This window comes from Rhopalosiphum padi, chromosome 1, assembly GCF_020882245.1.
Source record: "Rhopalosiphum padi isolate XX-2018 chromosome 1, ASM2088224v1, whole genome shotgun sequence".
Classification (NCBI taxonomy): Eukaryota; Metazoa; Arthropoda; class Insecta; order Hemiptera; family Aphididae; genus Rhopalosiphum; species Rhopalosiphum padi.
In genome coordinates, this window is record NC_083597.1 from 64,406,652 (window position 1) to 64,432,350 (window position 25,699).

At 29.9% G+C, this 25,699-nt stretch overlaps 1 protein-coding gene across 1 annotated transcript in view; it reads left to right on the forward strand.

The window, feature by feature from the left end:
- The window catches only part of LOC132919822 (uncharacterized), a 33,966-nt gene extending 24,950 nt beyond the window's left edge, over window positions 1-9,016 (forward strand). Inside the window, 1 exon segment of the mRNA XM_060981702.1 lies at window positions 7,529-9,016. The gene's annotated coding sequence lies outside the window, so the exon portion shown is untranslated.
- The last annotated feature ends 16,683 nt before the right edge of the window (window positions 9,017-25,699 follow it).

Below are 25,699 nucleotides of genomic sequence, written 5' to 3' on the forward strand. Positions count from 1 at the left end.
CCTTTCGTGACCTACTCGCGCGACGGCCCGCACTAAAAAACCGCATCGGCCTATATCGGCTATATCATCAAGTATATGGTGTAGGTACATGAAACCGGGGTGCAAATCCATACGTACACACACACACACATATAATATATATATAGAGAAAAGTTTTAACGATAATAGGGCATATTTTTAATTATATAATATATAGGTATATTACTTTACGGACTATTGCTAGGCCGTGGACGCGTGGAATTGTGTCAACCTATGAAAGCCCACAGTAATATTGTAAATCATGTACAGCTATTATAGGACTATGCTGCTAATTTCTATTCTTCTGTGATCAAGTATGATATCATACATAAAATATATACCTATGGGCTATGACTTATGAGTGCATTGCGTAACGACCTATATTGGCTATATGAGATTCCGACAAAGACCTATCTGATCAATATCTGGATAGATATCGGTCCGTTTTATAAATATTATGAACAATACAAATAAAATCATCATCATAATAATAAATCTGCCTAATTACGAATCACGAAAATGCACGTCCTGCGAGTACGTAATATATAATTGTATTCGTATATATATATACTCGTAATTCGTATAAGCGAGGGTGTTAACGGGATAATATTTATAACACTGTTGTTATTTATCCTACAGTATCGCAACTACTTACGGTGTTTGACAGAGTTGCGATTAAAAATACAATAGGTAGGTACTATGGTTTACGATAATACATTAATTAATCGAATAATAACGAATCAAAAATTATTAGTATTATTGCGTGGCCAGTGATAATTTGCGTGCAGGCCGAGGAGAGTGTAGATTCATTAATCATTCATATCGTGTAAACGCATTAATCCACACTCAATCCGGATGTACCTACATAATATTATATCATACATCTTATTTAATATATATGCACACAGGTACGTCCGGTCGTCTGACTATTTGTATTTGAAACGTTTGAACTGAAAGTCTAAAAGAAAACCTTCGTGAAATGAAAAAAAACAATCATCAAATAAACCAATTGTCCGCACGTGCATGCGAGTTAACGACTCATGATATTATTATTGTTATAACACTTACAATTAACACGCAGATATATAATAAAAATATACAGAATGATTCACCAAGCATGTTTACCCCATATTTTTTCATTAAATAATGAATTTTTGAAATTTTTAAACATTATACTTAAAGACCATATTATTTTAAAATTCTCGTGATTTTTGTGCTACTTAAAGGAGTGTTGCGACGATACAAACTTATGCTTTTTAAATGAAAACTACCTTTTAATTAATAAGATTTTCAATTTACTATAATAGCCCTCATATCTTTCAAATCCATTATCATAGGGTATAGTACACTAGGTTAAATAACTCAAAAACTAAAGGTTTAAATTTTGATTTTGATACGTCAACAAAAAAGAGGTTATCATTTGAAAAACAAAAATTGATATCTTCACAAGACACTCTTTATTAAGTCTAAAGTACACCTTTCAACCTAAATATAGTACATATGAGACTAATGATAATGAATATATTAAAAAATCTCTCATACATTTAGACATAATTTTTGTGTTCAAAAATAAGTAATTTTATTTTACCGTATCAATATTACAATATACTTATTACATATAAATTAATTATTAATTACAGTAATACTTCCAATGACTTTTTCCGATGTCCAATACGTAAGTAGGACTCTTCTCATCTCGTGACATCATGGCATGAATGTATCAATATATTTTATAATACATTATTAATATAATTTGTAATAAATAAAATGTTGCGCGTCAATTGAATTGACGGTTTTCTAGTGTAACATAGCTGTGGTGACGCGGGAAAGAAGAAGTCTCGATCGTAGTCGTGAATATAGGAAATCTCAAGTGACAGCAGAGACGAAGACCGTGAATAAACTGTTTAATATAATGGATGAGAGTATGTCGGACGAAACGGGCGCGCGCCATCATTATAATGTAGGTTAGGACATAATTTGTTCAGAAAATCCGTAGTCGTTCGATGTATCTTGTCTGGTAGTATAGCTGCAATATATGTATGTACTTTCAGTTGGAGACTACACTTCAAAATGACCCACTCCCATCCTCTCCTGAAAAATGAACTTTTAAAGTAAAATTGAATCATATATAACTTGAACCACAAAAATATTTCTATCTCATTACGAAGACATAATATGCGTATTGTATTGTATACAAAGTAATAGAGTAGTCCTATTCCCCTCTACGCATCTCGCATAAACTTCAAATATCACGTATAAGCTATACTCATCCAAAATTAAATTTATAGAATGTGTCATTAAAATGAAATAAAAAATTATAATGCTAAAACCTAGAAAAAAAAATTATTATTTTTTTATTTTTTAATGCCTTGTTTGTACATCGCGTTTATTTATTACTTTAGGCTTTAGCTTATAAACGTATAATATCTAATAAACAAATGACAAATCAGTCGAGCGCGTTTTATGTACATAATTACGGTCAGCATAATGTGAGCAATAAATAATCATCATAATAATTATCTTTTTTTGGCACGCAGTAAACTGAATATGGGCTATTTACCTACCGACTGTCAAACTGATGCCGCCACAGTGCAGCGTCGTGTGGTACATTTACATACATAACAATAATTGCGTGATCATTCGTATCTCGTATGTAAATCATCGTTATATAGAGTCCGACGCGTATAATCTAAAGTAGGATTTTTTAATAATAATCGCAACAAACGACCGGGCGCACAATAAGATTATATATATACTATATATAGTATATATAATATATAATATTTAATATTATATACTTGATATTAGGTCTTAGCGATTATCGCAATAAGTGATTAACGACAATCGTATACATTATAAATTTATAAAATATATTGTACGCATAAATGATCATCTTAAATTCGACATTCCTCTGGCCCGTGAAGATATCGTTCAGCCAGAAGAAAATTAATTATACGACCACGGATCCGTCGCATTAACGAAATAAATAGTAATATTATAAATTTCGATTTTCAATTCGTTTTATTGGTTAAATAATACTTATTGTATATACTAAAATATGAAACTATTTTTCAATTTTTTTTCCATTTAGCTTTCGATCACAATATTTTACGTCTATAATTGCATGCACTGTACGTCGGTGTACATAAGTATCATGTATAATCTTTTTCAATTTTGAGTTTATAGTCGTGGATCGAAATATGTCTCATAGTGGTTGCTGCATTCCACTATGGTCCACGTTTCGTTAGAAAAAAATGCTTGTTTACGCACGTCGCTGTTGACTTGATTGCCATCAATATATACGTGTTCAAGTGTTCTAATTAATGTTTTAATGTTATATATAGACATATAGTATATAAATTACTGTAGATGACGAACGGTAATTTTTACGGTATTATATACGCGTTATTGTTTATATATCAGCCGAAATGCCTGCAAGGATGCGACGTCCTTCGGCTAAGTCACATATTATAATATATAATATTCTCCTCGGCAGTGATACAATTGATATACGAAATACCTATACCTAAGTATTGGTATTAAAATATTATCAATAAAGTAGTAAATACACAATCGGATTTACTGTCCCGGCCATCGTAGTCGTCATCGTTATTAATCATTTTTATATTAATTATTATCATTTATCATACGCTTGGTTTTCGGGATCACGCGAATGGCGTGATGGGGGCTAGAACGCGAGGAGGACCATGTAATATCGCTTAAATAGCATCTGTAGTTGCATATTATAAAACATCATGATCATTTGATAGTTTATACGAGAAGCATATAATGTGTTATATTATTATAAATCATCGTAATCGACGATAGGTGTACAATAATAGGCATCGGGTATACGCCACGTCAATGTAAACATTACGTCCTCGTCGGCAGCAAATTGAAAGCCATATATATATATATTATAAAAGACGTGCACTTGATGTTATTATTATAATATTATATCAAATTTATGTACGATATATAGGTACCTATTTGCGTTGCGTGTTATGTAAAAGACTTTCCCACGTTCTGTTTCGGAAACGATTTGCATTAAAAAACGGTCGTCAAGTCTTTTACCCACTACAACACTACCCGCTATAACTGCATAATATTATAATATATTTGGTCACATATTTTAATGATGTATATATATCATACCCATCGGCCATCATATACGATATGTATATATTATATAGTTAACTAGTTGAGTGTATGACGCAGAGCACGCGTCGGGTCGCAGCGACCGCGTTCAACGGTAAACGCCGTTACATTGAACACGGGGAAATTAAAAAAAATAAAATAACAAATAACAAACTGCGATACGATATTTTTAATAACATCGACAACGACAATCGTTTAAAACCACAAATAGTGCAAAACATTCACACATTCATAGTGTATGTATTTGTGTTTTTTTTTTTAACATTTTTGAATGACAACACGCGTTTTTATTAAATATTTCTAAGCAGAATACATTCAGAATATCTATTTCAGAGTATTAGTTACTAAGACTAGATACTCAGTACTTATATATAATCAAATGCGTAGTTTCAATTTTAAGTTTAGATGAGCGAAGTACATATTGGAACCCTACAAAAGATTACTCCATTACTCCACTCGTCTAAACTTAAAAGTTAAAATGCTAAAATAACTGATTACCTAATATACTTTTCAAAATCCGATTTTATGCACCCAAGTCGAGAACAATAGTTACATTATATAGGTACATCGGTCTCTCGACGATGTATCACTCACCTGCAAGTTGCAACACCGAGGGCTACATATAATTTGATTTCTCAACGTCTGCAGTGCGTGATGATTGTTATGTCGAATCGCAATAAAAAATAAATTCAACTTTTCCCGTTTTCAGTCGATTGTAAAAACAATAACGATTAAGGTCACCGCGGTATGTACCTACATACTAAAGTGTTGCGCAACATTATTCATTCCCTCAAGCATTACCTCTGCGTTCGCAATATTATTTTAATATGTCAATAAAAAAACCTGACTTAAGCGGTGGCGTATATTATACGGCTAAGCATAGATATGGTGGTATAATAGAAGGGAGAAAAAAATCGTCAAGATATTGTACCGCACGAAGAGCAGTTGGTCTGCGAAATTACCGAAACTCGTGGGAGACTTAAAGTATGGGGTCGACGGTAAGTGCGATGATCCCAACTTTAAATACGGCTGAAGATTGTAGTAGAAAAAACAACACGCGTTACCCCGTAATCGTTTTCATTGCTTTAAAATTATTATTATTCTAATGTCGGATCGTGGATCGTCATGTTTTCAAATTATTTTTTCGTTTCATTTCGTGTGTTTTGGCAGCATTTCAAAACTAGGATAACAATATCAAAATATATTTATCGCAATAAGATAATATAATGTATTATACAAAGTACAATAAATGGATGTTATCATATCATTCTATCATCTATCATTATATTGTACGAGATCGCGGGCGTCGCAAAACAATGAACTACATTATGACATGTTATATTATAATAATATGCGTTAACTACCCGCGTGTGTCCGTTTTATTGCTATTCTATGGCGAGGACGATATATTATTGTATTATTTTAGCCTACTTTCGACGGTCACCCTCTGCACCTTCGCATGTTATTATAATATTATGTGTAATGTTGCGCCGTATGCACTATGTATATCGCACGCGTTATTATTCCGCATCGGCGTAATCGGCCAGTTTGCGCAATGCAATGCACCTACGAGAATTCTTAATTTTCTGCACACATATTGTACGCGAGCGTTTTATTGTAAACATTGTATTTATACGAAAATTACACAATATAATAATATTATTATGACGATTGTAGTGTTGCGTTTTTCGATTTCAAACGAACCGCCTTCAATGCCGATAGCCCACACTTGGATCGTGTTTCGTTTATACGCGCAACGTACACACACGCATATTGTATTTAAAATGTAAATATATAATGCTATAAATGCATTTCAAATTTACGAGATCGACAAGAAGGGCCTTCTATTTTTTGGGTCGAATGCAACATATGTGTTTACAAAAATCGTATCGAGGAGCCGTGTTTTTGGATATAAAAACTATTACTAGGAATAAAAATAAAACAATTTTTGACACCAAACACAAAACCCTAGAATTGTAAGTAGTAAATACATACATTGAACAAAATTATACAACTCAGTTAAATAACTGTAATATTTCTTATTCTCCTAGTCTTTAGAATATATAATATAAATTTTATATTTTATTTGGGTATACAGTGTGATGTAGATTAAACAATCAATAATTCAAAAAGTATTAACAATGATTCGAAAAATGAATATAGATGGGTGTATCTACATAGATATAGATATTAAATGCTATTATTATAACATTTTTCCCTACGTTTTTTTGATTTTTAAACGAAAACCTATATTATTTTTGATTTTATAATTACAATTTAAGCGAAATATTTTTATAATACATTTCCAAGTATAACACAATATTATATACAGTAAATATATTAAACGAATATAGTTTTTTCTTCATCAATAATCATACTAATAAGTTTACCATTTAAAATTTAAATGATACATCACATATTTCACGGGGTTGTCAGTTTGTCACTTATCATTCATTTTACATTAACTACAAAATATACTTAACGATAATACACTATATATATTTATATTTGTTCGATATTTGATATTTATATACATACTTTGGATTACATAAAAAACTATAATAAACTGAGCCGTCGCGGGACGCCTGGCAGATGTGAAACATCAACAATTTTCTTTTTGTAATAATGTTGAAAATTATTATTATTATTTTTTTTTTAATTATTATTATTATAATTATTATTAATTTTTTGCCGAGCTTCGGCGAATTAAGCCGACGAACCACGAGTGGGGCGTCACCACGCCACAGTCGGTCTCACTACCGTACCGCGTCATTAGATGTTTCACATCAAAACAAAATATATATTGTCGTTTAGAAATTACAAATTAATTTAATAGTTTCACCAACAAACAGAAGTGTGAATAACATCACGAACATAATATGTACATAATAATGATACAAATGTCAGTATTTCGAATATCAATATGTAGATTGTACTATTTGTACTATGTTAAAAATATAATCACTCTGTATCCACATCGACGTCGGCGATAACAGGCAGGACAGCTTTCTATATTATATCCGTCGTATACAGGTTCAGGGTTTATATTATTACATTATTATAATTTATAGTAGATAATAGAAACTAGAAGGTTCCTAAAAATAATATATTTGTTAAACTTTTTATTCGTTATTTGCAGTGTTTATACGATTTTTAGTATCCGAAAAAGGGAGATAATTGTTTGGGAACGTTCCCACATTATAATACTTTCATTACGTAATATTAAAATAAAATAACAATACTGTAGACGCCAAAACTATGTATGCACTAATTGGTCTCCGACCATCATATTATACCGATTAATAAAAATAACAATTAATGGTTTTTAATTTAATTTTAATTTTTTTTTCAGTGTTCTTCGGCGAGAGAACCGAGCGGACAAACAAGTATACAACGCATAGAATATTACACACAACCATTACTCCTGCAGACGTGTACAGTTCTTTTTTTCAACGGATTTAATATGTTATTAATTATTTTTAATTAATTTTAGTGTAAGATATTACCTATATTATTTTATTTATAGAAACGATAAAGAAAAATATGCCTTAAATATACGAGCATACGTCATTCTATACATATGTATAATAAAAGTATGTATAGTGAGTATTCTAAACGCATAGGCACTATTTTATTTTACGTATATTTTCGTCGTTACTAAACACTCGTTGGTTTATAGCCCACGCGTATCATAAGAACCTATAAACGTGCGTATGTGTTGGCTATTGCATTAAATTTTTTTTCACGGTTTCATTAGAGAGAAGGTTTTTTTGTACTAAATATGAACTCGACCTATAGACACTATAATTCCAGTTTTATGTTAAATATATACTTAATTATTATTATTTTATCAAAAAAAAACGTCTGACACGATACTGTATTGTTATAAAATTCGTGTTGGGTAGAGGAAAATGTGAAAATTTGTAATAGTTACGTTTAATCTGTCTGACACGTGTTTTATTTTATTAGTACAGCCAATGTCCATGAATAATTTTTCTTGCGCTAGTATAAAACATATTCTTTTGTAGATATTATTATTATAATGCGTTATAGGTACTAAAAAATACATTTGTTATTTAAGTACGGTTTTGCTCAATAATGTTCTTTTTTATTTTTATTATTATATTACTTCTATCATTTTTTTTTTTTTTGTACTTAACAATAATATTAATTTTGATGTGTTTACGTTTTAAATATATTCACACGTTGAGAGATAATAATTACTTAATTCAATAATAATTTGTGTGGATAATTATATACAATAATGACATAAAAACGTATTTTGCAAAGTATGGACACGGAGACTATTTTTTTTTTTGTTCGTTTAAAAAATTAAAAATGTCTTATGGTATTTACCTGACGTGGGTATATCAACCAAATTTAGATTTTATACTTCCAAACGGCATAATAAAACGGTCAACTGAGAAAAGGCACCGTTCGTAAAATATACCACAGCCACGCGCACTTAAAAGCGAAACCCGAGAATATCGTTATTTGCCTACTTTGTAAAACGATATTTTCGTGTGGTTGTAAACAGAATAAATATTAAGTCTCCGTGGTGGAAATAAATGAGCATTTAATATCCGGCCGTACCTACTGTACATAAGTATAAATTATTATTATTATATTATTATTATTATTATTATTGAATCGACGACTGATGTAACGAGTAGGGATAGCGTGCCATTTTTATGCTTATACAAAGAATGGTATTTTTTTACTGTAGATTTTTATTGATTAATATTATTATTATTATTATTATTATTATCATTGTGTATGACTTAATATAGAAATGCTGTTATTAAAAATATGTTAAATAAAGTATACGATTTTTCATTGACGTCTATTTATATTTAATTTTCAATTTTTCTAACGAACTAGTCGAAAAAAAAGTATCAAATTCAAAATAATTTATATAATAGGTTAATATTTTTATTTACATTTAGCATGTTTTATAATACATATATAGGGTTAGACTAGGGCCTAACCAAGATAACTCATTCTATAATTTCCGAATTTCCTTTAATTATGAATTTATTTAAATTCTGACTTTTAGAATTTTTAAGTATAACACATAGGTACATGATTCATGTTGTCTAGTGTTTCGATTTTTTTTCTTTAATGAGAATCAACCTTTTTATTGTAATTTATGAAGCAAGAGAGTTTTTTTGAAAATGCTGATAGGTACACTTGAGTTGTTAAAATGTCCATACCAAGGATACTCCTTTAAATTAATTTTACAGAAATATAAAACAACGTCATATTGGGTATAGTATTTATTGTACTCAGACGTTTTTACAAATTATAACATTTTGATAGATTAATATTAAATTGGGTAGGTATACTTATGTTTAATATAATTAGTTAAGTACATGAGGTTAAAAGCTCTTAAAAGCTACTCGTACGAATATCAATTTTAGATAATTTAAAGTTATATGACATAGAACAATTTTAATTTTCAATTTAAAAAGCCAATTTTCTTTTGAAAAAATTAAATTTAAATCGCCACATAATATTCCTTAAATGGTATAAAAATCTAAATATTTAAAAATGTGTTACTTAGGTACCTGTATACTTAAACGTTTCAAAAATCATAATTTGAATAATTGTATTATTAAAAAAAATAATAATGAACATGCATACCTATTGAATTTGAATTACCCTGTTCACGTATGTATGTGTGTATGTATTTTTGCATTAAAAAAATAATGCAATAAACTAATAATAATTGTGCACGGAGAAAATATGTGAGTGCGAGGTATATATGGTTTATTACGACGTGTATCTAATAAACCAGACGGACCATAACAGTGGTATATAATTGCAGCAAGTGTATTTTATTATTGTTTTTGTGATGACTATATCGAGTCTAAAATGTATCATATAATTGGTAGAATCAATTGTGTCATTATAACGACTAATACACACGCGATTACCGTGATAATATTGCAAAATATAAAAATCATTCTCAGTAATCCTCTTACATTTCGTTTTATTCGTGTCCGCGACTCAGTGGAAAACATTTAATGTATTTTAAGGCGTAAATTAATTGTATAAAATATAGCAAACTCCACATATTATATGGTGAGTATTGCAAAAACATCACGCCCTAATGTCGGACAATGTATCCGACTGGAATTTGAAATAAAAAAATTTTAATATCAAACTATGCTGTACGAGTTAAATTATTTATACTAGCTGAAGTTAAATATAAATAGGTTTGTAAAGTATATCAGTACAAACAATAATATTAGAATAGCTAACTATTCGACAAATATAATAGCGGTGACATAAATATTTACATTGCGAGAATTTTAGCTTAAGCCTTAAGGTACATTATAATCTGTTCACAAGAGAATATAAAAGCGTACTAAAATAAAACTATATATTCAAGTATCATAGTCCAAGACTTTATAATTAATTGAAATTTGCATAATATTATACTAAGCGTGTTTCGTATATAGTTTCCGTTTGAACAGATTATAATATTATATCAATATTGTATCATGGGAAAAAAATCTCAAGAATTAATTTTTATAACATGTAAATTGTAAACGTATACATGCGGTATACAGGGTGTACCGTGGAGTTTTATATTCTTATTGTTGTAAATTAGAATCAAAATTTAAAGCAAACCAGTTTTAATAAAAAAAATACTCGTAGTAGTTATTATTTTTTCCAGAAAATTCTTGTAGAAGAAATATAGCGGAAAAGGGTTGAAAAGTGTGTATATACACTGCAGTGTTAAAATCAGAATAAATTGACTAATCGTACGTATACTTTTTAAACCAATATGGCAATAATAAATTATTCTTAACATATAGGTAAGTAAGGTTACTACTTCAATGCTAAGTTTAAAAAAATGCTCATATTTCAGTATTTTAGAAGAAAAATATATATATTCCTTCAATTAGTACGGAACGACCATCGTATATACTGTTATGGCGATAAAACCCTATCCGGGCACTATATTAATGAATAATTATATGTTTTAATTTATTTATTAATTTTTACAATACCTAGCTTATAGGTAAGTATAACAGTATGAATAACCATATAAAAACAACCTCATGAAATCTAATAACTTATTTATAAGTTAAAAATTGTATGCTTGTGGGTAGTTGGATATTTAGCTACTTGTTAAATATTAATTGTTAACAAACTTTGACGAAGAATTCTACAAAATAGAATGAAAACAAATAGTTGTACTAAAATCTACTTATATTCATTACGACACGGCCGTTTCACTTATACGCAAACGTCAGGTACAATATCAAAATCGTAAACTTCAATAATCAAGAGTATACTATATTAGAACTAATATAACGTATGTACATTGTACACCCATAACAATATGGATATAATAATCAATAATAATATTAAATTATATTAACAACTAATAACTACAATACTGTTTGCGATATTGTTTGACATTAAAATATATCATAGATGTTTAATCTCGTAATAGTAATAATAGTATAATAATTAATGCTATTGCTTTTTCAAATTACTATTATTACTGTTATACTGTCGATTCCGATATTTCTACCTTGCGCTTCACTCCGCATCATCATAATAACAGCTACATCCGAATTGCATACCAAAAAAAAAAATTCTAATTTCTTAGAAACTTATGTAATAGCTAACTGTTTATTTCCACCATCTATATTTGGGCTGAATTTTCTAATTTTACAATGTGTACAACTAATGTTTGTGAATCATTCCATTCCAAAGTGAATAGCATGTTTTACTCTCTAAGTCCAAATAGTTAAATTAGTAGAGGTTTCAAAGCAAGTACAAAGTGATATATATGTAAAAATGCGTAGTTCAAATTTAAATAATAGACGTCGAGAAATATTTGAAAAAGAAAAATGTATAAGTTTAATGATGACACAATTTCAAAATAATGAAATTAATAGAATTTTATAAATAAAAAAATTGGCATAAATGGTGTTGCCGACATCAAAATAAAAAAATAATATTCAGTGTCACCTTCTCCAATACTTATAATTTATAAATTTTATTTTAATATAAAAAAAGCCCGTTTATTTAGTGGAAAAGTAAGTTAAATTATTTTATTTAGTAAAATTACGTATGGGCATGCAATTTGGACATCCCAATTTATGTTTATTTTTTGGCATGGAATTAGAGTGTACTGATAATAACTCCTAATTCGATTAATATTTCCTAATCGATAGAAAATTCAAAAATATAAAGTCAAAAACAAATATTATCAGCTAAAAAAAATGTTTTTAAGATTAGATCTCATTCTAATTCATTTATTAGAAGCAACAATAATTTGACTGAACAATTAGAAATAAGCATGCAATAATATTTTTATACATAATCTTTATATTTCCATTAGTTTCATTATAATATAATTTAAAAGTATAGTAGAAGTTTCCTCAAAAAAAAATATATAAATATTCCTGATCTTTGAAATAGTTAAAACCAATGCACTAATTCTATAATTAAAATAGAAAATGTTTTGCACTTCTCTTTCTAGTAGTAACATTAAAATCAAAATAACAGAATTTGCTAATCTACTCTTTCAAGTTTCACCTACAGAATATGCCCTGGCTACGGGTTACAATAAATAAAAGAAATGCTTAATATTTTGTGTGACCTATTTATTGCAATATGTCACGATAGATTTTGCGGTGGCAAAAGCACCTACTGAGGTTTTTTGTAACCCAAATGTTCTTATCTATAAAAAAAATTTAATTTATGATATATAATTTTTCATATATTTCAACGTAAGTATTCAAAAATGTGAGACAAAAATACTTTTGCTATACTTATTACTTATTAATTTTTTTGTAATTTTAGGAATGATATTCGTATACGAATTTATATACACTAAATTGCCTTCTTTGCTGGCGCCACTGTACAATAAGTAATAACTAACAAAGTTATGATATGAAATTAAACTCATATATTATAGATTATTGTTATATCGATGTGCAATTTTTATAGTATCTATGTGGTTCGAAAAAAAGGGGTTTTCGTTGCATATGATAGCTCTTGCGTAATCTTTACATAATTTTAATAATTATAAGCAGTACTTAAAAGAAAATAATAATAACAATAATGAACGCATCATTCGCGTGTTCTAGTGATTCAGGACGCGTGATTTCGCCTTTTCGGCTCGCATATAAATATTATGGACGAGTAGTTTACCTCAACATCACATAAAATGATACATTATAATATGTAATTATTATGATTGGCCTATGAATATTTTTCTCTTTCACTACATTTATTCCTGTATAATTATTACCTGTTATTCGGATACAGATTGTGTGTATGTGTATGCTTGTGTAAGTACAAAACCAGCGTAGGACCAATACGCAATATCCGTGAATTTATTGTTACCAAACAACAAACTGCAACGTTCTGTACTTCTGTGTGCCTTGAACTGCATAAGTAATTATACCCAGTATTATTACTGTCTTGCAAACGGGTATATTATATACAGTTAACAGTTGCAACTTGCAGTTATTGCAGTTTAGCGACAATGCATATTATATAATATATAACATTATAATATACAGGATAATTCAACAAATAACATACGCTCCAAAATGTTTTGATTTAATAACGAATTTATGCAAAATTTGCTATTTGGAATTTTAAAATATACTTTTTTACTTTTTATTTACAATCTGTGAATACTTTATACAATTATAAAATAGATTATTATTGTACTATAGATCTGTTATTAATTATATAAACTAATTAAAATGTACTTTTATTTAAAAAAAAAATTGTCTTGTTACTCGTAGATTAATAGGTCGCACGGATTAGCCTATACGTTTAAGTAGTAAGTTAGAGTGATTTATATTGTCGAGTCTTCAAAATATACTTATAAGACCATATATATATATATATTCAAATTCTTCAGATCTTTTGTACTACTTTAGTGTTCTATGGAATTGTAAACTTGTGTTTTTTTAAATGAGAACCTCCCTTTATACTGTAAATTATTTAGTTGATACTGGATATTGTAAATATATATGTATATTATTTTGATATTGAAAAAAGTTTGAAACTTTTTCAACTATTAAATGTTTATATAAACTTACACCTAAGGATAATATAGCTTTTAAACGTAATGTTATAAAAAAAATAATATATGTAATATCAGATCTAGTATTTATTTATGTTTGGACCATTTTTATAAATTATAAATTTATAAATATTGATATGTTTATGTAGATGACTCTTGTTTGAATTTTTGTTTTGATACGTTAACATTTCCAGACAAATTATTTGCTAAATAATTTCAAGTATAAAAGGAGGATTGAAATTTTAAAAGCAAAAGTTTATATCCTCATAGGACACTCCTTATTAAATAAAATAAAACTACATAATATCTTCGAGAATTTGAAAATATGGTCTTAAAAGTGCATATATTTAAAAATTCCAAAATTTAGATTCTGAATATAGCTACGTTATTTAAAAAAAAAATAAAGGTTGAATATGCTTGGCGAATCACTCTGTATATATTATGAACACGCTATTGTAGCCTACAATTAATACTAAGTCTGCTGAAATATCTTGTACCCAAATCACTCGATCACAAGAAAACAACTATCGATCAATAATAATTATAGCATGATAATCATTATTATAAATTATAATATGTATAAAATATGTATAATATAGGTTAGTCGACTTTTACCCGACGTACTTTTTAATACTCAATTGTACGTATTGTTTAATAATATTTTTGTTTATAAACTATACTTGACTGCGAATAATTTAATATCATGTAGGCACTTGCAGTTCAGAAAGACCTTCGCCAATATAAAAAAAAATAATATGTAACAAACGCACAAGTATAACATTATGCAATACGTGAAAAGTGGAAAATGTGAATAAGGAGGATTTAGTGCAAGACAAGGCTTCGTGGGATTTATGTACTAAACATGACGTATAATACGGCAAAACATATTACATCCAATAAAAGGGTTCTTTTATGCTGTTCCAAGAATGTGTCAGCAAGATTGTATATTTACCGCGATATATACGTAGTACAGACGTTTAGTATATGTATATACTATATATAATATAGGTTTATACAATGTGCATAATATAGTAACCGGGGACTTCTGTAGTTGCATTAAAGTACGTTTTTGTTATGTGATAATCATTATTTTTCGTTGACAATCGTCTTGCAAAGGATAAAATATTATATTGGTGTATTTTATGTATTATTATTTGTATACAATTCGTTTATACATTTTTTCGAAATCGGACAGGTAGTTTCAGACAATAAAATAGGCTCGACCCTATTGGATTCCGAGGTTTTCAAATATATATATATATACAGTTCGCAAATTCTGTTGCTTTTGTACTCGGACGTAGATCGTCGTTTCATATATATATAATATAAATATAATATGGTGGGTAGTAGGTAGGATGACGAGTTAAATAATATTTATATATATACATATAATATGACGACGTTCATTAGTGGAGGAACAACTATTCGAATAATGGTAATGTAAAATATTAATAATAATGATAAATTGTAGGCGCGCGACGTTAATAAAATACTAGGGACGCCGAATAAGAATAGAGGTGATGAATCTCGTATATAATAATAATATTATATGTTCATGTATAAATCATAATACAATACTGTGTGATCGGACGTCATTAATTCGAAAGCGAGTCCTGTGGGTAATAATAATATTGCTTTTTTACGCGTCTGACGCGTATATAATACACTGATATCGAACTGTATATGTATATAATATTAATTATTTACGTATAGATGGGTCAACGACAACATGCGCATTGCATACAATAATTTATATCAAACAATATATAGTAATTGCGTGTTATATACGTAAACTTTATACGTATATACGATATAAGTATAATATATTAATATGGTATATAAATACGTACAGGGCGACGTCCGTGATTCAATGTTCGTGCATTGTTTCGACTCGTAAACGGATTTTTGTTTTCGATACAGCTGACGGTAATTACACATATATCGTTCACAGATTAAAATAAATAACGAACGAACCAATGATAATATAATACCTATTGGAAGACACTTGCATATAGAACCCGTAAGGGAGGATCGAAGAATGCTCGTGGCTTCATAAAGTCACAGGTTGACGACAAAATGATATTCATTTATTAATCTTCGTCGCGGATCACACGAATCTTACACGAGTTGTCGTGGTCTTCGTAAAGACCTGTGGTAGTATTTCAAAACTATTTATAATATTCTATTTATCAGTGGCGTAATATTAGCTACCATTATAATTTTTTAGGGCAGCAAACATTCGAAGACCAAACATGGTATCACTGGTATCCATCTTATCGTAATATGTATGGTCACTAAATACTTATAGCCGCGAATTAAATAAAAAATATATTTATGTCACACCTTATACCTCATGGTAATTTAATCAGAACTTGAAACCGGTTTTTACCGAAAACCGATAATTTTCCGTAATTTTGGGAACCTAAAATCGGTTACCGTTATCTTAAAACCATTTTTATTCTCGGTTATCGGTTATCGGTTACCGTGACGATTTTCCAGCTAAAAACGTTAATAAAATAATATGTTATAAGTTATAACATACCAGTAATCGGTTATAAGTTATAAGTTATAACCGATTACCGGTATTTATAATAATTATTACCATGATTACAATTTACAACGACCAATCAAAATAAGATAAAGGGGGATTTACATCTTCACAACACCATACGATGAGTTTGTGAGCACCCCTTAAAACGTCTGTCTCTGATAGGGCATGGGTAGTCAATCAGTTACCGATAACTAAAATTTGAAGTGGTTATCGCTTAATCGGTAACCTGTTATCTTCAATATAGTACCGCTAACGGGCTAACGACAGGACCGGTTTAAAAGCGGTAACCGGTATCACAAAAAAAAAATTTATTGCTAATGTGGTAACCGATAATTTTGATAACGACTTCAAGCCTTAAATTTAATCATTAGATGTGCCTTATTAAAGACGTAAAATATATAATTACCAAACAAACAAAGACGAGTTATTAAAATGTGATTAAATCGAAAAATTGTATTCTATTAGATAAATATCATAATAAGTTGACTGAGATTTGCGTCAGTTTTGTCATTCATAATAGTCCTATCCAGTATAATATTATGAATTGTTATTTGCAAACACCGATGTATCTACATATATTATGTATTATATGAATTTTAAATTGACTTCATTATACAATAAATATTATTGAATTAGACATACTACTTATCATTATAAACATGTTGGGAGTATAACAAATGTATATTATACGCTTTTGTACCCCGTACAAATTTTTGGAGTGACGACTTCTACCCACTGGAATGTATTTTATGATAGCAACATACTACGTACTATAACTGAACTTCGAGAAGCGTATAGAGCCAGACAATTTGAACCGTTCTGAAATATATACATATACTACGTGGCGCATATTATCATTATGTCTACATGACGTGATGACGACTCTGTCGAGAAGCGACACGGCACGCGCAACCTGTTTCCGAGACGTATTGCTATATTCGCACATGGCGCGTGCATTAAATAACGCCAACAGCCAAATGCATGATGGTACGAGTGTACTACGAAGGTATTACGACTGCCATACGTTTACGGTGCGTTTCCGAAGAGCCCGCGAACCTGTACCTACCTATCTAATTTACAGGATGTTTCGCCGAGTCTTGCCCTTGTGGATGTAAGCACCTCTACAGTCTCTACATACCAATTACCAAGTACCTAGAAATTTAATTTTTTTTTTTTAAATTTTGAAAGTTTGAACATTATGTTTTAAGACAATAAGACCGAAGGTTGAACAATGTTATTGCGAATTACTAAAAAGTAAGCGATAATGTGTAAAATTATTCAGTTTAGAAAACCCGAACATTAATTTTTTAAGCAAAAACCCAATTTAGACGATGTAAACAAAATACTGTAATTAAACGTAAAGGTGTCTACACAAATTGATCAGAAATTGAAAATCATTAACGCGTTTCGGCGTCTATTATGTTGGATGGTACCATACCTACGTCAATATAAAGTTGGATCATTTGGGTCGTAATAATTATTGAAATTAATTTCAAATACTTTGTTTTGCATTAGTTTTTATCTATTATAATTTATAATAGGTACAGTATTTATTGTAGCATATTAGACGAGTACCCTATTATAATATATTATGTTATTACGTACATTATTATATACCTATAATTATTATTTTTCACTTTTTCAGATTGGTTTTAATTCTATAAGGCCAGCAAAGATAACCGGTTTGTTATACATATTAACATTGCGAGTTCAAGAACCATATTAGTTATTAGAATGTGATTAGAAATAACAAAAATTGAATAAACCGAAAATGTAATGCTTTGAAGTCAGGTACTTATATTATAATAGTAGGTACGACACCGATATCCGGTTAAAAACGCGCAAAACCCGATAAGTTTGTCGAAAATATTAAAATTGTTTTAAAAAATAATGTTGTTTAGATTGCCTATACTAAACTCCCTAAAAATTAGACAGCTTGGCACGTGGCACATTCGAGTTTTAGCGTAACATTTGTCGCGATTGTAAGTCGCAGCGTTTTGATTTCATATCAACTAGAGATATTGTGTACCTAACTACCTAATAATAAATGAAACCCGTCACGTATATTTGTCCGGCGGCTTAGACGGGAGTGGTATGATAACGTTAATGAGAATACAACCAATAATGTATATTGAACGTCCACGATCTCCCATCTCCATTACAAACACGTCATAGTGTATACAAAAATTCAAACGCAATAGCATATCATTAATCTGAGTGAATTACTGCATTTTATTGGCCGTAACATTGCTCGTAAGTATCGTAGGTCACATAATAATATTATACCTATAATTTCGATTCAGGTATGGCTATGCTGTTACATTATTGTTAGGTGCCTCATTACGGCCATCGTGACAAGTACGCGTGACATGAGAGTTGTAAAATGACTTTTCTTCAGGCACTGCAATCTTGTAAAAGATACTTTTTAAATTAATTCAGATACAGGTAGTCATATATTGAAAGTATGTTTAAAACAGGTATTAGAATGCTCGATAAAAAAAAAGGAATTTGAGTAACAAAATACAAAAACTTTTAAAGTATTTTTAGCTTTCAAATTTTTACATAAAACATAAATCAACTGAATGAAATTTTTATAATTTACTTGTTATACATTAATTTTATAGGGAATATTATGGATATTTTGTTTAGTCTAATCTTAAATAAGACATATATTTCTTGAAAGTTCGGTTGAATCTGCACAGTGTACAAAATAATTCAATCGCGAGAAAGAACATAATATGAAAATAGAAATGTTTGTCTCCTTGATGTGAGTATTATTTTTACTATAGAACCGATGGGTGATAGAACCTTATTGTAGAATTTAACTGTTAATTGGAATTCAATTGGTTTTCACCTCTGAGAATTATTATCTGTACATTTGAAACCTTAATATATTATATCAATCGATAAAAATAAAATGTATTTAAAATATTTAGTTGAACATCCACTTAAAATGTATTTGAATATATACACATTGCACATATACAATACCGATAAAATATTGTTATTAATGCAGTATTATGTATAACGGTCACAGAGCATCACAATATTTATACATATATAAGTAACATGCTGCAGCATCCATGGAAGTACCAAGACTACCAAGTACTATATAGGTACTATAATAATATAATATTTGATTTTAACTTGTATAAATAACATACACACGTATATATATACTTATATATGTATTATTATGTATTCAGTCACACGCGTATAATGCCGGGTAAATACTAGATACGCGGTCCAGAGACACGACCAGTCGACCTTCGAAAGCGCCCCGGACGACGCAGTTCGAAGACATTATAAATATAATGTACCTACCTACGTGAATCGGGTAAAACATACTTCGATTACGTTCGCTGTAAGTATATAATACGACCACGCGCTACTTTTGCTTACGTGGACCATGAAAACGATAAAAAAAATATAGAGCCCAAATAGCAAAACAATGTTTACAAAACAAACAATCCTGAAAATTTGAAATATTTATGTATAATATACGATGGTATTGGTGATAAATTATATTATATTTTATACAAATTACAATATAAGTATTAAGTATTATAAGCCACCTAAGCATATTACCTACACATTTTTTAAAAAAATTTTTGTACTTCTCGTGTTGACTAATTAAATCGTATAAATCACTATTGTAAAATTTCGGTGATAAGCAGCAAATAGTGATGATAGGAGAGAGTACGTAGATCCGCCACATAACATTATCGTGTAGATTAGATTGTGATTCGATAGAAATTATCAACAATATGTATCTCAATAATACGAGCAACTCGTACGACAAAAACCCGTAAATAAAAATGATAATCGGTGCAATTTGATTTTTAACAATTCGTGATGAAATATATCAAAATTAAAAAATGTATTACAAATATTCGCTTATTAATTGTATTTTATTTACACAATACATCTATTTTATTTCATATTTACGCATAAACCACTCTTTCCGATGCTTATAATATATTATTATACGCTGTTTTTCTGTATGTATAATAATATAGTCTATGTGTTTAAACATACACAAACTTATATTTATCGTTGAAAGTCAATTGTCCTGATAATTCGGGGGTGGGGGGGAGTTGGTGAGTTTGGTGTAGGTGTCACAATACCCCTCTCAATGATATTTATTTTAGTACGTAGGTGGCATTTATCATTGAAACTACATGTTGCAAAATAAAACTTCGTTAATATAAACATTATTTTCCTAATTTTATAATTAATATATTATACACAAATACAACAATTTTTTGAAAGATATTCCTATGTATAAATATATTATAGAAAGTGATTTTTTAACAGTTAACTCTCATTATTTCGAAAAGTATTAACGTTTTTGAAAATATTTTTTACTTAATTTAGTCTGCAAATTGTTGAAAAAAGATAAATCATTTAATATTTTTTATTTTAGTGGTTTTTCAAATTTTAACGTTTTTAACAACATACATTTTTCTTTTATACTATACCATTTATACCATTCATTTAATATTGTTTTGGAATATCAATTTATATAATTAAAATTTTGAACAGCAATTAATTACCCAATCATAAAATATAATCATTATATTATAATAAAGTATTTAAAATTTAGATTAGCGGATTATGTTTGGAGCAGATAGTGATATCCTACAAAATGTCGTTTTACTATTACTCTCAGTATATTATCATACACACGTGCATTTAAATGAGTAAGTTGTTGAATACATAAAACATGCAAAATCGTCATTTTGAAATATGTTATCTATATTTGAAAAAAATGTATTTTCTAGTATTTAGTACATAAATAATCTAATTAAAAAATCATAAGCACATAATTTATAATTCACATTGATCTGATAGACGCACTTCCTATAACAACAAGATGAAAGCGCGTAATGTAATTAATAATTATTATATTTTTGCACTTCTATAAAATGTAGAAACAGCAGTGTCTTGAAGTTCACATACTTAGTGCTCTTACAACGCCCATGATAGTGTATAAAATATATTATACTATACGAAATAATACTGCAATACGGTATAAGCATTTGTGTATAATGCATTATGCGTGCATAACGCCATACCATTATGTAATAATGTAATATTATTATCGCGTATAAAATTTGGATTATTTTATTAAATATTTGATGTATCATGTATGTTTGTGCGTAGCGTGGAACGAGATCTTCTTGGCTTTCTCGGGAAAAAAAATGTGCGCATCAGCGTATTAAACCAGTTTCGGAATTCGCTGCGTTCCCGAAGTACCTACGCCTACAACCTACAACCTACACACACACAAAAATACAATAATAAGTAATAACCGAAGGGAGCAAAAAAAATAACCGACGTGTACAAATACGGCAGGTGCAGAAATCGCTCATAAGATACGGGGGAAGGCCGGAGGGATATACTCACGCTGCTACGACAACAGGGTGCGTGTATTACGATTTACGAGTTACGACGTTATATTATATACACATCACGCCATACACCTTGCACCCCGTGGAATTCAGCATTTGGAATTCGTCGACATACGATACAATGAACGTGGCCGAATGTCCTTGTGCTCTCATCATAGCCCCTGAAACAAGTTTTTTCGAGCAAGAATAATCGATGGAAAATATTCCGAGTTTTCCAACGAAAATTAGATTTTCAAACAGTTTTCAATAGTACCTAAGTAATAAGTGCAATGTGCATACTTTTTTCTTCGATAAATTATACCATTAGCTGACTAAAACACTGATTTCGACAGTCGACACGTCATGCCATTAATTTTCCTGCAGTATTTTTCAATCATGTTGATGTTTAATAACAATATAACGTACATGTAATATTGTACATTATTGTTTAAATGTTGCTGTGCAGTCTACAACAGGTTAACGCGTATCATAAATATATTCGATCCTGTCCCCGCTGTGTACCACCGAGACGTCAAGTGGATAGAGATAGAGAGTGAATGAGTGAGTAAGAGGAGACGGACAAACAGAAAATAACTCGTACCTGAGACGATGTCGACGACTAACCGGGAGACTCGACGACCCAAGGTCGGATGATCATCTCCGGGTGGGTGTGCTTACACGCGTGTAAGATACTTAAATAGTTTTCTTCTCTTTTATATATATCATATACGTACATATGTAGGTACACACATACACACAGTTTATATACAAAACCCATCAATCATCCCGATTGTCGGCCACTACGTCCGTGGTCTACAAACCCTATAAATAGTATATATACGTTTTCTCTCTCGTCACGGTGCACTCGCATCTACAATAATATCATCACGTGGTATAGGTACAACAGCGTATCCGAAAAACATACGCGATAACTAACGTTAGCTATAGCCCTATAGATAAGCGCGCGTTTAGGATTTTTGTTCGAGGGAGAGCTTAAAAATTATTCTACTTTCCTTACACATTACACACAAGGATGATATACATTCAGTAAAACGGAATTATTTTTAATGTTATTATTATTATGTGAGTAAACCGTATAAGGGTAGGTCAAAAAAAACTATTGAACGATGACGAAAATAAAAAAAAATGAATAAAAGACAGACTCAGTGACAATAACAATTTAAAAATAAAATAATATTTGTGTACATAATACTAAGGCGAGGCAGAGCGCACTTCGTCCTGCAGGACACGTAATCCCGACTGTCTAGCCGGTTAATCACTACACTGCACCCACGTCCCACAGTAGACAAATGCTCCGAAGTCCCAACAAGATAACGCATACAGGTTTTTCTTTAAACAGAATATTAATATATATAGGCACAGACGTGAGACAGATATCACTGCAGCTAGACTGCAGTACAGACAGTACAGTATTAAAACATATGTGCGATACGTTCGACTGATTGGGACGGTTTCTTGTCGTCATCATGATATTGTCATCAAATACGCGCCCAAAATATTATTATATGATCACAAAAATGAAGAGAAATAGTTTAGTTCAATCGTTTCAAGAGATCTCTTTTTTCGATTCAGCTGCAGTAGCCGCTGGCGCGCGTATATAGGTTTTCCGATTTGGTACGGAATCTTATAACCATTAATAATGATTCATTATAATATAATCTACAGAAAAAACGTTATTACAAGATACCCATCCAACATCCATAAAGGGCGTTGATTCATTTCTATAATTTTCAAAAAAATTTTTTTTACCTACAAGTAAATTGTGTCGTTACGTTATTATATTATTATTATTAAAACACCAAGCGGCAAGCGGCATTCGTATATAAGAAATATAATTTACTCAATTCTAATATTTCAGTGGTTTGAAAAAAATTAATTTCAAGAACTTTATTCTTATTATAATTGTGTCTTCACTCCTCATATCACATTTACAATTAACTCAGAAATCTCATAAACTCGATGGCAAAAAATTCTAAAATAATAAAAATATTATTTATTTTTTACTTATTATCACGGTTTTCAATTGAATTTTATTCATCAACAATAGTTTTCAAGTAAAAAGTAGCTTAAGTAACTACTGAATAAATTTATAACTATAGACACTCAAACTCGGCTCTCAACAACTTGTCTATGTTAAAAAAATACAGCACAAAGTGTTTAGTAATTATTAGTGCCAACATCATAAAACCAACTTGGGGTTTAGACAATTTTATCAAAAAGTGATTAATTTGGTGCCAGAGTGTATCTATACTATCTATAAACTCGAACAAAGTTTCCCCAACGAATCGAATATCACTTTTATATAACTACATAAACAATATTATTATTTTGGAATAAAAATTTACATTTTTCCTACCTACCTGACTAAGAATTTTTATGAAGTCGGAAGAACAAAACATTTTTGAAAGGCGCTGGGGATCGTCCAGTAGTCGTAATATGTTCCCCATGAGAGATTTTTTTAAATAAAAATAATTTGTAAGTAGGTATCAGTTTATTTATTTATTGTATCTATTACTTAAAAAATGTAGGTCCAATGAATACATCAGTTGTATACTACCATTACTACCTTAAAATAACGGTTCTTCATAATGATGAATGATGAGGTACCATACTACCAATGTTATCAATGTTATCATAATCTTACCAAGGAAGAGGTTCTCAAAGTCTATAACGACCCCCGGGGTCAATTCTGACATGCAAGGGGTCTTTGTCAACGAAAAAGAAAATTGAGAGTGCATGAGGTGTAATCAAAGTTGTTTACCGGACTGTTTTCTTACCCCCGTCCGGGTAAGTTTATATATTTTTTTCTTGTGGTATTGCCACATGGGGGTGAACCGTTTGCACAATACTTCCCCCCGTGTGACATTGTTTGTTTAACAAAATAATTCAAATTACATTCATTACAGGTAGGTTTATATATTAATTATTACTTATTAGCTAGTATACTTGCGTCTTGCACTTGGACTGCAGTGCGCAAGACTAAGAGCGATGATATTTTAAAATTCAAAATAATCTGGGCGATGTGGCAGACTGCAGTGTGGGCTAAACATGTCGAATAAAATCAAAATAGACGATATTCCCATCTGTTATTAACTCGGAGACTACTATTATTACCTACATATACAATCTGGACACGCGACTATTTGTGTGGTGTGTACCAACGCCTTATAATATAACGTATTATGACTGTGGACTGTCCAAGATGAAAGCATGTGATATTCTCGACACGCTAGGCTTGAGACGAGTCGAAAACATTTTTAAATAATGAGGTTTTCTTAACCTTCGTCAGCTTCATCACGACATACCATGGCATGTGCCAACGCTCTGCTATAGGAATGTATATATTCCAAACAAATATAATACACAATATTGAATATATATATTATACACATATATAGTCATATAGCCATATAGGTAATCGAGTAATAATTAATATACGGTCAAACATATTTTTTTTGATGACCCACCTCCCGTGGAGCAAATAACATT